The sequence below is a fragment of the Schistocerca cancellata genome, chromosome 1, assembly GCF_023864275.1.
Source record: "Schistocerca cancellata isolate TAMUIC-IGC-003103 chromosome 1, iqSchCanc2.1, whole genome shotgun sequence".
Lineage (NCBI taxonomy): Eukaryota > Metazoa > Arthropoda > Insecta > Orthoptera > Acrididae > Schistocerca > Schistocerca cancellata.
This window is the reverse complement of record NC_064626.1, coordinates 779,491,027-779,504,252: the sequence shown is the minus strand read 5'-3', so window position 1 is coordinate 779,504,252 and position 13,226 is coordinate 779,491,027. Positions and strand designations below refer to the sequence as shown.

The 13,226-nt window shown below is 43.7% G+C and overlaps 1 protein-coding gene across 2 annotated transcripts in view; it reads right to left on the bottom strand.

The window, feature by feature from the left end:
* LOC126162281 (uncharacterized) overlaps positions 1–12,558 on the bottom strand; it is a 64,450-nt gene extending 51,892 nt beyond the window's left edge. Inside the window, exon 1 of one of the 2 annotated variants that reach the window (XM_049918694.1) lies at positions 12,324–12,558. The gene's annotated coding sequence lies outside the window, so the exon portion shown is untranslated. The remainder of the gene's footprint in view (positions 1–12,323) is intronic. The other variant, XM_049918703.1, reaches the window with a different exon arrangement.
* Between the last annotated feature and the right edge of the window lie 668 nt (positions 12,559–13,226).

The window sequence follows — 13,226 nt, the reverse complement described above, 5'->3', positions numbered from 1 at the left end:
ATGTTACTTGTTGCTGTCTGCACCTGCTCGCCATTGCTGGGTGCCACTGATGGAACTGCTGCTACTGAGATGGTGTCACTTGTTGGTGTCTGCACCTGTTCAACATTTCTGGGTGCCACTGATGGAACTGCTTCTACTGAGACGATGTCATTTGTTGCTGTCTGCACCTGTTCAACATTGGTGGGTGCCACTGATGGACCTGCTTCTACTAAGATGATGTCACTTGTTGGTGTCTGCACCTGTTCAACATTACTGGGTGCCACTGATGGAACTGCTTCTACTGAGATGATGTCACTTGTTGCTATCTGCACCTGTTCAACATTGCTGGGTGCCACTGTTGGAACTTCTTCTACTGAGATAATGTTACTTGTTGCTGTCTGCACCTGTTCAACATTGCTGGGTGCCACTGATGGAGCTGCTGCTACTGAGATAATGTCACTTGTTGCTGTCTGCACCTGCTCAACATTGCTGGGTGCCACTGATGGAACTGCTTCTACTGACATAATGTTACTTGTTGCTGTCTGCACCTGTTCAACATTGCTGGGTGCCACTGTTGGAAATGCTTCTGCTGAAATTATGTCACTTGTTGCTGTCTGCACCTGTTCAACATTACTGGGTGCCACTGATGGATCTGCTTCTTCTGAGATGATGTCACTTGTTGGTGTCTGCACCTGTTCAACATTGCTAGGTGCCACTGATGGAACTGCTTCTACTGAAATGATGTTACTTGTTGCTGTCTGCACCTGCTCGCCATTGCTAGGTGCCACTGATGGAACTGCTTCTACTAAGATGATGTCACTTGTTGGTGTCTGCACCTGTTCAACATTGCTAGGTGCCACTGATGGAACTGCTTCTACTAAGATGAAGTCACTTGTTGGTGTCTGCACCTGTTCAACATTACTGGGTGCCACTGATGGATCTGCTTCTTCTCAGATGATGTCAGTTGTTGCTGTCTGAACCTGTTCAACATTGCTAGGTGCCACTGATGGAACTGCTTCTACTGGAATGATGTTACTTGTTGCTGTCTGCACCTGCTCGCCATTGCTGGGTGCCACTGATGGAACTGCTGCTACTGAGATGGTGTCACTTGTTGGTGTCTGCACCTGTTCAACATTTCTGGGTGCCACTGATGGAACTGCTTCTACTGAGACGATGTCATTTGTTGCTGTCTGCACCTGTTCAACATTGGTGGGTGCCACTGATGGACCTGCTTCTACTAAGATGATGTCACTTGTTGGTGTCTGCACCTGTTCAACATTACTGGGTGCCACTGATGGAACTGCTTCTACTGAGATGATGTCACTTGTTGCTATCTGCACCTGTTCAACATTGCTGGGTGCCACTGTTGGAACTTCTTCTACTGAGATAATGTTACTTGTTGCTGTCTGCACCTGTTCAACATTGCTGGGTGCCACTGATGGAGCTGCTGCTACTGAGATAATGTCACTTGTTGCTGTCTGCACCTGCTCAACATTGCTGGGTGCCACTGATGGAACTGCTTCTACTGACATAATGTTACTTGTTGCTGTCTGCACCTGTTCAACATTACTGGGTGCCACTGTTGGAAATGCTTCTGCTGAAATTATGTCACTTGTTGCTGTCTGCACCTGTTCAACATTACTGGGTGCCACTGATGGATCTGCTTCTTCTGAGATGATGTCACTTGTTGGTGTCTGCACCTGTTCAACATTGCTAGGTGCCACTGATGGAACTGCTTCTACTGAAATGATGTTACTTGTTGCTGTCTGCACCTGCTCGCCATTGCTAGGTGCCACTGATGGAACTGCTTCTACTAAGATGATGTCACTTGTTGGTGTCTGCACCTGTTCAACATTGCTAGGTGACACTGATGGAACTGCTTCTACTAAGATGAAGTCACTTGTTGGTGTCTGCACCTGTTCAACATTACTGGGTGCCACTGATGGATCTGCTTCTTCTCAGATGATGTCAGTTGTTGCTGTCTGCACCTGTTCAACATTGCTAGGTGCCACTGATGGAACTGCTTCTACTGGAATGATGTTACTTGTTGCTGTCTGCACCTGCTCGCCATTGCTGGGTGCCACTGATGGAACTGCTGCTACTGAGATGGTGTCACTTGTTGGTGTCTGCACCTGTTCAACATTTCTGGGTGCCACTGATGGAACTGCTTCTACTGAGACGATGTCACTTGTTGCTATCTGCACCTGTTCAACATTGCTGGGTGCCACTGTTGGAACTTCTTCTACTGAGATAATGTTACTTGTTGCTGTCTGCACCTGTTCAACATTGCTGGGTGCCACTGATGGAGCTGCTGCTACTGAGATAATGTCGCTTGTTGCTGTCTGCACCTGCTCAACATTGCTGGGTGCCACTGATGGAACTGCTTCTACTGAAATTATGTCGCTTCTTGCTGCCTGCATCTGGTCGCCATCGCTGGGTGCCACTGATGGAACTGCTTCTACTGAAATGATGTTACTTGTTGCTGTCTGCACCTGCTCGCCATTGCTAGGTGCCACTGATGGAACTGCTTCTACTAAGATGATGTCACTTGTTGGTGTCTGCACCTGTTCAACATTGCTAGGTGCCACTGATGGAACTGCTTCTACTGAAATTATGTCGCTTCTTGCTGCCTGCATCTGGTCGCCATCGCTGGGTGCCACTGATGGAACTGCTGCTACTGAGATGATGTCGCTTGTTGCTGTTTGCACCTGTTCAACATTACTGGGTGCCACTGATGGAACTGCTTCTACTGAGACGATGACATTTGTTGCTGTCTGCACTTGTTCAACATTGCTGGGTGCCACTGATGGAATTGCTTCTACTAAGATGATGTCACTTGTTGGTGTCTGCACCTGTACAACATTACTGGGTGCCACTGATGGAACTGCTGCTACTGAGATAATGTCACTTGTCGGTGTCTGCACCTGGTCGTCATTGCTGGGTGCCAGTGTTGGAGCTGTTTAAATACTGCTGATGAAATGTTATGGGACTGCTATTTGCACCTGTTGACCATTGATGGGTGCTACTGTTGGAACTGTCAACTACTCTGAGGAGTGCTACTTGTTTATTGAACTATTGAAAAGATTTTATGTGAATATTCGTATAAACTGATTTTTTGTGTATTTACTGTTTATGAAATGTTGTGAGACTCTTACCTGCACCTATTCGTCATTGCTGGTGCTATTGATTGAATTGTTTAACCACTCAGACAAATAATACTTGCGTAAACTATTATGTAAAATCACATGTATGCAAGCATTTGTATTCCTTACTGTATTTTTTATATTAGGTTATTGAAGGATCAGTGCAAAGCCAAAATTTATTTAGTTATTTGATATTTACTTACTTATATCATGTTTTATTTTTGTCTGTATTTCTGGACGAATTTGGTGGTATTTTCATCACCAATGCTGGCAAAAATACCATCAAATTCTAGCCCATGGAGGAGAGGCATATGAAAGGTGGCTACACTGAGTCTCAGCGCCAGAGATTGCGCCAAAGATTATTATTCCGCCGCCTCCGCTGGGGCAGTAGTAGTTCAGAGGTTGTCGTGGGCAGAGCTTGTTGAGAGAATGTCGAGTGCAGTACTAGTCCAGAGGATGTCGTGTGCAGTTGTTGTTCTGTTGGGCGAGAGAGTAGATGCTGTTCGGTTGGTGTAATGTATAGATGGAAGATGTTGCAATGATCACAGTGTATTTTTTGTCAATATATATGGAGGTAAAAAAATTTTTTTATTTCACATTTCCTTAATGATAATGCCTCTTGGTCACAGGTTCAGTTAACAAAGCATCTGGCTCGTGTTCATGTATTAGACTTGTAATTGTGGTTTCTATGTGCAATTATACTATTTCTGGTTTTTCAATCCGTTTATATTTCTTTCCTACTGACATTACTTTCGTTTTGGAGATGCTAATCTTCATACCATAGTCCTTACATTTCTGATCTAGCTCTGAAATATTACTTTGCAAGCTTTCAATCGAATCTGCCATCACAACTAAGTCATCCGCATATGTAAGACTGCTTATTTTGTGTTCACATATCTTAATCTCACCCAGCCAGTCTATTGTTTTCAACATATGATCCATAAATAATATGAACAACAGTGGAGACAGGTTGCAGCCTTGTCTTACCCCTGAAACTACTCTGAACCATGAACTCAATTTACCGTCAACTCTAACTGCTGCCTGACTATCCATGTAAAGACCTTTAATTGCTTGCAAAAGTTTGCCTCCTATTCCATAATCTTGTAGAACAGACAATAACTTCCTCCTAGGAACCTGGTCATATGCCTTTTCTAGATCTATAAAGCATAGATACAATTCCCTGTTCCACTCATAACACTTCTCCATTATTTGCCATAAGCTAAAGATCTGGTCCTGACAACCTCTAAGAGGCCTAAACCCACAGTGATTTTCATCCAATTGGTCCTCAACTAATACTCGCACTTTCCTTTCAACAATACCTGAGAAGATTTTACCCACAACGCTGATTAAAGAGATACCTCTGTAGTTGTTACAATCTTCTCTGTTTCCATGTTTAAAGATTGGTGTGATTACTGCTTTTGTCCAGTCTGATGGAACCTGTCCCGACTCCCAGGCCATTTCAATTATCCTGTGTAGCCATGTAAGACCTGACATTCCACTGTATTTGATGAGTTCCGACTTAATTTCATCCACCCCAGCCGCTTTATTGCACTGCAATCTATTGACCATTTTTTCCACTTCCTCAAATGTGATCCTATTTCCATCATCATTCCTATCCCATTCTACCTCGAAATCTGAAACATTACTGATCGCATTTTCACCTACATTGTTCAACTCTTCAAAATATTCCCTCCATCTGCCCAAGGCATCCACAGGAGTCACCAGCAGTGCCAAATAGGAGGAACAAAGTTAGAACAGGTGGACGGTTTCAAGTACTTAGGATGCATATTCTCACAGAATGGCAACATAGCGAAAGAATTGGAAGAGAGGTGTAGCAAAGCTAATGCAGTGAGCGCTCAGCTACGATCTACTCTCTTCTGCAAGAAGGAAGTCAGTACCAAGACTAAGTGCACCGTTCAATCTTTCGACCAATTTTGTTGTATGGAGCAAAAGCTGGGTGGATTCAGGTTACCTTATCAACAAGGTTGAGGTTACGGATATGAAAGTAGCTAGGATGATTGCAGGTACTAGTAGATGGGAACAATGGCAGGAGGGTGTCCACAATGAGGAAATCAAAGAAAAACTGGGAATGAACTCTATAGATGTAGCAGTCAGGGCGAACAGGCTTAGATGGTGGGGTCATGTTACACGCATGGGAGAAGCAAGGTTACCCAAGAGACTCATGGATTCAGCAGTAGAGGGTAGGAGGAGTCGGGGCAGACCGAGGAGAATAATGGATTCGGTTAAGAATGATTTTGAAGTAATAGGTTTAACATCAGAAGAGGCACCAATGTTAGCACTGAATAGGGGATCATGGAGGAACTGTATAGGGGGGGGGGGGGGGGCTATGCTCCAGACTGAACGCTGAAAGGCATAATCAGTCTTAAATGATGATGATGATGATGATGGTGGTGGTGGTGGTGGTTTTTCAATTAGTTCATTGTAAATGGTGTTTAAAATATCTTGTCGTAATGAGGAAGAGTGCCAGATACATGCACGTTGAATCACACTTCCACACACAGAACAGTTACACTTGTGCTTTGCTGTTTCGTAGCTTTTATAGTTGCAGGGGACTTAATTAATCAATTGTGTTAACGGAAATTTCCTTTCATTCTTTATTGTTATTTTATGCAGTCAGATAGCGTACTAACACTAGTCAGGGACAACCAGTTACGAGACTTCGTAACCGGACACACAGCTACTAAAATTATTGCATTTTAATTAAGCCCCCATGCACCATCTGTGCTCGAACAGAGACAGATCTGGTGTTCGAGCTGGCTAAGACAGCGTGTGAACTCTCTGTACAACATGTTGGATTACAACTTGCTTCAGTTTGGTGCTGGAGGGAAAGTATGGGGGCAAAACTTGTAGAGTGAGACCAAGGGTCGTGCATAGTCAAGCAGGTTAAAGTGAGTGCAGGTTGCAGTAGTTATGCAGAGATGAAGAGGCTTCCCACAAGATAGGCTGGCGTGGTGGGCTGCTTAAAAGCACTCAACGTAGGAAGTTTATAGTTATTTTTAGAAGCATGGAATCAAACGTTACATTCATATAATGCTTTCAATGTATTTTAAGATACATTACAGGTATTTCAGCACTGTGGGCCAATAACAACGTCAGTTTTGAACGTGACTGTGACTGCAACTGCTGTGTTCGGATGCGGGCTGGGTTCGCATCCCTTCGCTCGCAGCTTCAGGTAGTGTTGGCTTCGGTCACGCAGCTTGAAGTTGTTGCCAATGGGCATCACTGTGGGGGTCCAGATTTGAGTTTGTCGGGGACGGATATCTCGTCCCACGCATCCCCCGATCGGACTACGGCTGTGGCTGCCCGGGATACTGCTCACATTGAGGCTGACCCCTCACCCGTGGTAGAATGGGAGGTAGTCTCGAGGTGTGGCAGGGGGCGAAAGACATTCCGGAGGGCTGAACGGAAGGCCTCTCCAGTTGTCTAACGAACCGGTTTCAGGCTCTGTCTCCGGCTGATACTGAACTTCGGCCGGACATGGCTGCTTGTCCTGTTCCAGAAGTTGCCCCTCAGTCTGCAAGATCCGGACGGTCGCAGAGGGGGGGCTTACTGGTAGTTGGGAGCTCCAAAGTCAGGCGCATAATGGGGCTCCTTAGGGATATGGCAGCAAGAGAAGGGAAGAAAACTAATGTGCACTCCGTGTGCATACCGGGGGGAGTCATTCCTGATGTGGAAAGGGTCCTTCCGGATGCCATGAAGGGTACAGGGTGCACCCATCTGCAGATGGTCGCTCATGTCGGCACCAATGATGTGTGTCGCTATGGATCGGAGGAAATCCTCTCTGGCTGTCGGCTATCTGATTTGGTGAAGACTGCCAGTCTCGCTAGCGGGATGAAAGCAGAGCTCACCATCTGCAGCACCGTCGACAGGACTGACTGTGGACCTTTGGCACAGAGCCGAGTGGAGGGTCTGAATCAGAGGCTGAGACGGTTCTGCGACCGTGTGGGCTGCAGATTCCTCGACTTGCGCAATAGGGCGGTGGGGTTTCGGGTTCCGCTGGATAGGTCAGGAGTCCACTACACACAGCAGGCGGCTACCCGGGTAGCAGGGGTTGTGTGGCATGGACTGGGCGGTTTTTTAGGTTAGATGGCCTCGGGCAAGTACAGAAAGGGCAACAGCCTCAAAGGGTGCGGGGCAAAGTCAGGACATGCGGGGACCAAGCAGCAATAGGTATTGTAATTGTAAACTGTCGAAGCTGCATTGGTAAAGTACCGGAACTTCAAGCGCTGATAGAAAGCACCGAAGCTGAAATCGTTATAGGTACGGAAAGCTGGCTGAAGCCAGAGATAAGTTCTGCCGAAATTTTTACAAAGGCACAGATGGTGTTTAGAAAGGATAGATTGCATGCAACCGGTGGTGGCGTGTTTGTCACTGTTAGTAGTAGTTTATCCTGTAGTGAAATGGAAGTGGATAGGTCCTGTGAATTATTATGGGTTGAGGTTACACTCAACAACCGAGCTAGGTTAATAATTGGCTCCTTTTACCGACCTCCCGACTGAGCAGCATTAGTGGCAGAACAACTGAGAGAAAATCTGGAATACATTTCACATAAATTTTCTCAGCATGTTATAGTCTTAGGTGGAGATTTCAATTTACCAGATATAGACTGGGACACTCAGATGTTTAGGACGGGTGGTAGGGACAGAGCATCGAGTGACATTATACTGAGTTCACTATCTGAAAATTACATCGAGCAATTAAACAGAGAACCGACTCGTGGAGATAACATCTTGGACCTACTGACAACAAACAGACCTGAACTTTTCGACTCTGTAAGCGCAGAACAGGGAATCAGTGATCATAAGGCCGTTGCAGCATCCCTGAATATGGAAGTAAGTAGGAATATAAAAAAGGGAGGAAGATTTATCTGTTTAGCAAGAGTAATAGAAGGCAGATTTCAGACTACCTAACAGATCAAAACGAAAATTTCTGTTCCGACACTGACAATGTTGAGTGTTTATGGAAAAAGTTCAAGGCAATCGTAAAATGGGTTTTAGACAGATACGTGCCGAGTAAAACTGTGAGGGACGGGAAAAATCCACCGTGGTTTAACAACAAAGTTAGGAAACTACTGCGAAAGCAAAGAGAGCTTCACTGCAAGTTTAAACGCAGTCAAAACCTCTCAGACAAACAGAAGCTAAACTATGTCAAAGTTAGCGTAAAGAGAGCTATGCGTAAAGCGTTCAGTGAATCCGAAAGTAAAATTCTATGTACCGACTTGACAGAAAATCCTAGGAAGTTTTGGTCTTACGTTAAATCAGTAAGTGGCTCGATACAGCATATCCAGACACTCCGGGATGATGATGGCATTGAAACAGAGGATGACACGCGTAAAGCTGAAATACTAAACACCTTTTTCCAAAGCTGTTTCACAGAGGAAGACCGCACTACCGTTCCTTCTCTAAATCCTCGCACAAACGAAAAAATGGGTGACATCGAAATAAGTGTCCAAGGAATAGAAAAGCAACTGGAATCACTCAACAGAGGAAAGTCCACAGGACCTGACGGGATACCAATTCGATTCTACACAGAGTACGCGAAAGAACTTGCCCCCCTTCTAACAGCAGTGTACCGCAAGTCTCTAGAGGAACGGAAGGTTCCAAATCATTGGACAGGTAGTCCCAGTCATCAAGAAGGGTCGTCGAGCAGAAGCGCAAAACTATAGACCTATATCCCTGACGTCGACCTGTTGTAGAATTTTAGAACATGTTTTTTGCTCGCGTATCATGTCGTTTCTGGAAACCCAGAATCTACTCTGTAGGAATCAACATGGATTCCAGAAACAGCGATCGTGTGAGACCCAACTCGCTTTATTTCTTCATAAGACCCAGAAAATATTAGATACAGGCTCCAGGTAGATTCCATTTTCCTTGACTTCCGGAAGGCGTTCGATACAGTTCTGCACTGTCGCCTGATAAACAAAGTAAGAGCCTACGGAATATCAGACCAGCTGTGTGGCAGGATTGAAGAGTTTTTAGCAAACAGAACACAGCATGTTGTTCTCAATGGAGAGACGTCTACAGACGTTAAGGTAATTTCATGGTCATGGGACCATTGCTTTTCAGAATATATATATAAATGACCTAGTAGATAGTGTCGGAAGTTCCATGCGGCTTTTCGCGGATGATGCTGTAGTATACAGAGAAGTTGCAGCATTAGAAAATTGCAGCGAAATGCAGGAAGATGTGCAGTGGATAGGCACTTGGTGCAGGGAGTGGCAACTGACCGTTGACATAGACAAATGTAATGTATTGCGAATACATAGAAAGAAGCATCCTTTATTGTATGATTATATGATAGCAGAACAAACACTGGTAGCAGTTACTTCTGTAAAATATCTGGGATTATGCGTGCGGAACGATTTGAAGAGGAATTATCATATAAAATTAATTGTTGGTAAGGCGTGTAAGGCGGGTACCAGGTTGAGATTCATTGGGAGAGTCCTTAAAAAATGTAGTCCATCAACAAAGGAGGTGGCTTAGAAAACACTTGTTCGACCTATACTTGAGTATTGCTCATCAGTGTGGGATCCGTACCAGGTCGGGTTGACGGAAGAGATAGAGAAGATCCAAAGAAGAACGGCGCGTTTCGTCACAGGGTTATCTGGTAAGCGTGATAGCGTTACGGAGATGTTTAGCAAACTCAAGTGGCAGACTCTGCAAGAAAGGCGCGGTGTAGCTTGCTGTCCAGGTTTAGAGAGGGTGTGTTTCTGGATGAGGTATCGAATATATTGCTTCTCACATCTTATACCTTCCGAGGAGATCACGAATGTAAAATTAGAGAGATTCGAGGGCGCACGGAGGCTTTCCGGCAGTCGTTCTTCTCGCGAACCATACGCCACTGGAAAAGGAAAGGGATTTAATGACAGTGGCACGTAAAGTGCCCTCCGCCACACACTGTTGGGTGGCTTGCGAAGTATGAATGTAGATGTAGATGTAGATGTAGACGTAGATAAGGTTTTGTATTCGAGTGGTGGACATAGCGTCAACCTCTTGTTGGGGAGTACATTAAGCAGAGCTATGACCTTTGAGGTGTAGCCAACAGAGCAATGGATATCTTTAAATGTTCTGTATAGAGTGAAATTAGTTACAAATCAAATGATAAGCAGCATGTATCGTTTTGTCTGTAGACTCTTTCGGAAAAGTCTAGGATCTGCTCTTGTCTACATGTTTCAGTTATGTTAAACTTCTCAGGCATATTGAGTAGACGAGAGATTACGTGATAGCTACATGAACAATTTGAGTCGGATCTAAAGTAGCTTCTGCGAGATTTAAGACCTTCTGTTATTGTAGATGGAATCGACGTACGTAAACGTGATTCAGAGACGGAAGACGGGCGAAAGAAATGAAGATACAATCGCTCACAATTTTTTATTTGGCTTGATCGCAAAGGAGGATACATTACTATTTCGACCAGTTGAATGGTCATCTTCAAATCACATAATATAAAGCACTGTCTACATCGACTACTTGAGCAAGATGCTTTGTCACAATCATGTTTACAATCCCAAATTCACAAATTATTTGTAATTGCAAACATGACTGTGACGAAGTGTCTTGTTTCAGTAATCGATACAGACACTGCTTTCTGTTATGTGATATGACGATGACCATTTACCGGGTCGAAACTAGTAACCGATGTATCCTTCCTTGCGATCTTGGCAAATAAAAGGTTTCCTAAGAGAGACAACAGCACTATATTTAAGGATCGACTTCAACTACGCTGGCAGTGTCAGGTATAATAAAATATTTACGTCAGAAGAATGATATAACAGTTACGTTAGTAAATGTTTAATGTTCGAGTTTTGTAAACACGAAACCGGATAAGTGCGATTAAGACTCACGCTCTGACGGTTCCGTACAAACTTAATTATGTATATAGACAGTTTATCTATAGGTTTGATGAGTGAGTTTGTAAGTATCAAAATATGTGACACAAATGGCCGTGTCTTTTGACTGCATTGACTTACAGTGCCAAGGAATCCTAGACTTTAGTATTCGACACAAATTTCAAATTGATACTTGTGCCCGTTATAAGAAAAGGGGGTGTTAACAAGATGGACACACAGATAGTCAGTCAACAAATAGCAAAAATAATATGTTTTATCTGATGTAATTACAGATTAGCAGTTTTCCAGTTTTTTTTTCTTTTACTTTTGCTGTGAAAACTTCCACGCATCTAGGTCAACGGGACGTACCCTAAAGGGTTTTGATGAGTGTTTTAGCAAACGTAAGAGAAGTAAATGACCTTATTTTTAATGCATTAATTGAAGCTTAAATTCTTTTCGTCTCCAAAGGACCGTAGACTTCAGTATTTGAAATAAATTTCGACTTGACAGCTGTACCTGTTCCTGAGAAAAACGAGTCTTAACAGACGGACGGACAACGAAGCGATCGTATAAGGAAGGGTCCCTTTTCTACCGATTGTGGTACGGAAAACGAAAAAAGTAAACTGATAATTTTAAAATGTATTTTCAATGTCAAGAACCTTTTGGCGTCGCCGTTTAGTTAAATTTTAAAATATTTCTACCGATCATTCTGTGACACGCGCGTTACAAACTGTAAAGATTTCTTTTAATTCGAGGACTATCAAAAGTGCGACGGTTACAGTTATAGAATCGCTTGAGAGCTTTTCTACGCTTAGTAATAAACTTTAAACTGTTGTGTCTATGTTTTCTTATCAGTCAAACTTAGGTTCTTAAAGATAACGAAGGGCAGTCAACACGCTAGACTACGCTTACTACTACCAAGTACTGGCAGGGGCAGAACCATACACTACAAAAATCATCGACCACCGTTCGCTTGTAACTTATAACATGTGCATGTTCTTACGATGATACGCTGCTACAATTCATTCAGGTAACGATAGACATAGACTGTAATAAATTCAGTAGCCCTATAACACATTCTATTTTAAGGAATCATTTCTGTAACTCTTTTCATATCGTACAATGTCGTCGACAGAGAAATCATCATAAACAGAGCAAAAACTAGTTTCGAAAACCTCTCTCGTGATGCCTCATTCAGTACATACTATGTTTCGAAGTCCCTGGGTCGACATAATTTTCCCACTGCACTATATCACTCAGTAATTCTGAAAATATTTTTGATACATTACACTTATATGTTCGTATCTAAATCGATGGTTCGACGTCAGACACGAGCCCGTGTAAGCTGTTACCTGTATATCAAGGCACAGATGTGAAGGTGAGGCTGAGAAACACTACTCCGCACTCCGTATCTCCAATACCTGTTGATGCTGTAGGATTCTCGTGATCCTGATGCACTGTAACACTGCTTATGACAAACACGTCGTGAAAGCTGATGAACCGATTACATCACTCCGTCCTCGTTGGCGCAAAACAAACACACAAACCAGAGGTAATGCTCGGAGTGAATTTACTCTTGCTGCTCGACACGACCTAACTCAAAACTGGTCGCTACCTCACGCCAACTGCCCGTGAGTTACGTAGCGCGGTGCACGCCCGACCCGCCCCAGATTTATGATGGCAGTTGTAAACGTATTAGCGCTCCTATTCTCAGGCGTTTGTTGCGAGACGTAGTTGTCACAGTGATAAGCGGTGTACCTTCTTCTGATTTATTGATTACGCTGTTTGTTGTAGTTCTTGTCTGTTCCTCACCTTTCTCCTCGCTTTGTGTTCATGGTAAAAACATACAGACGAAAATCAGTACAATCCTCAGCAAGTGGTGAAGTGTATTATACGATTTAAAACACAAGGGAACAACTCATGCCGGTGTTTTGTGTCCTTTCGCATTATTATGTGACTTCGCAGCGATAAGAAGCGTGTGTAATAGTCTTCGTTTCTACGGGAACAGCGAAAATGACGCCGTCTTCACAAACCGTAAAAGCAATCACGAAGGTCCAGTTTCCAGTAATGATCCCCTTTATATTTTCTGAAGAATTTCTATTATTTGCATCTTGCAATTAAGGCTTGTCAACGGTAATCAGCTAAAAACAGACCCTTCAACATGGCAGAGGTCCATATACTCTGATATCATATATCAGAATGATGCCAAAATGTTCTTAGACATCGGTGTTTCTATATGGCCTCGACGTTCATTT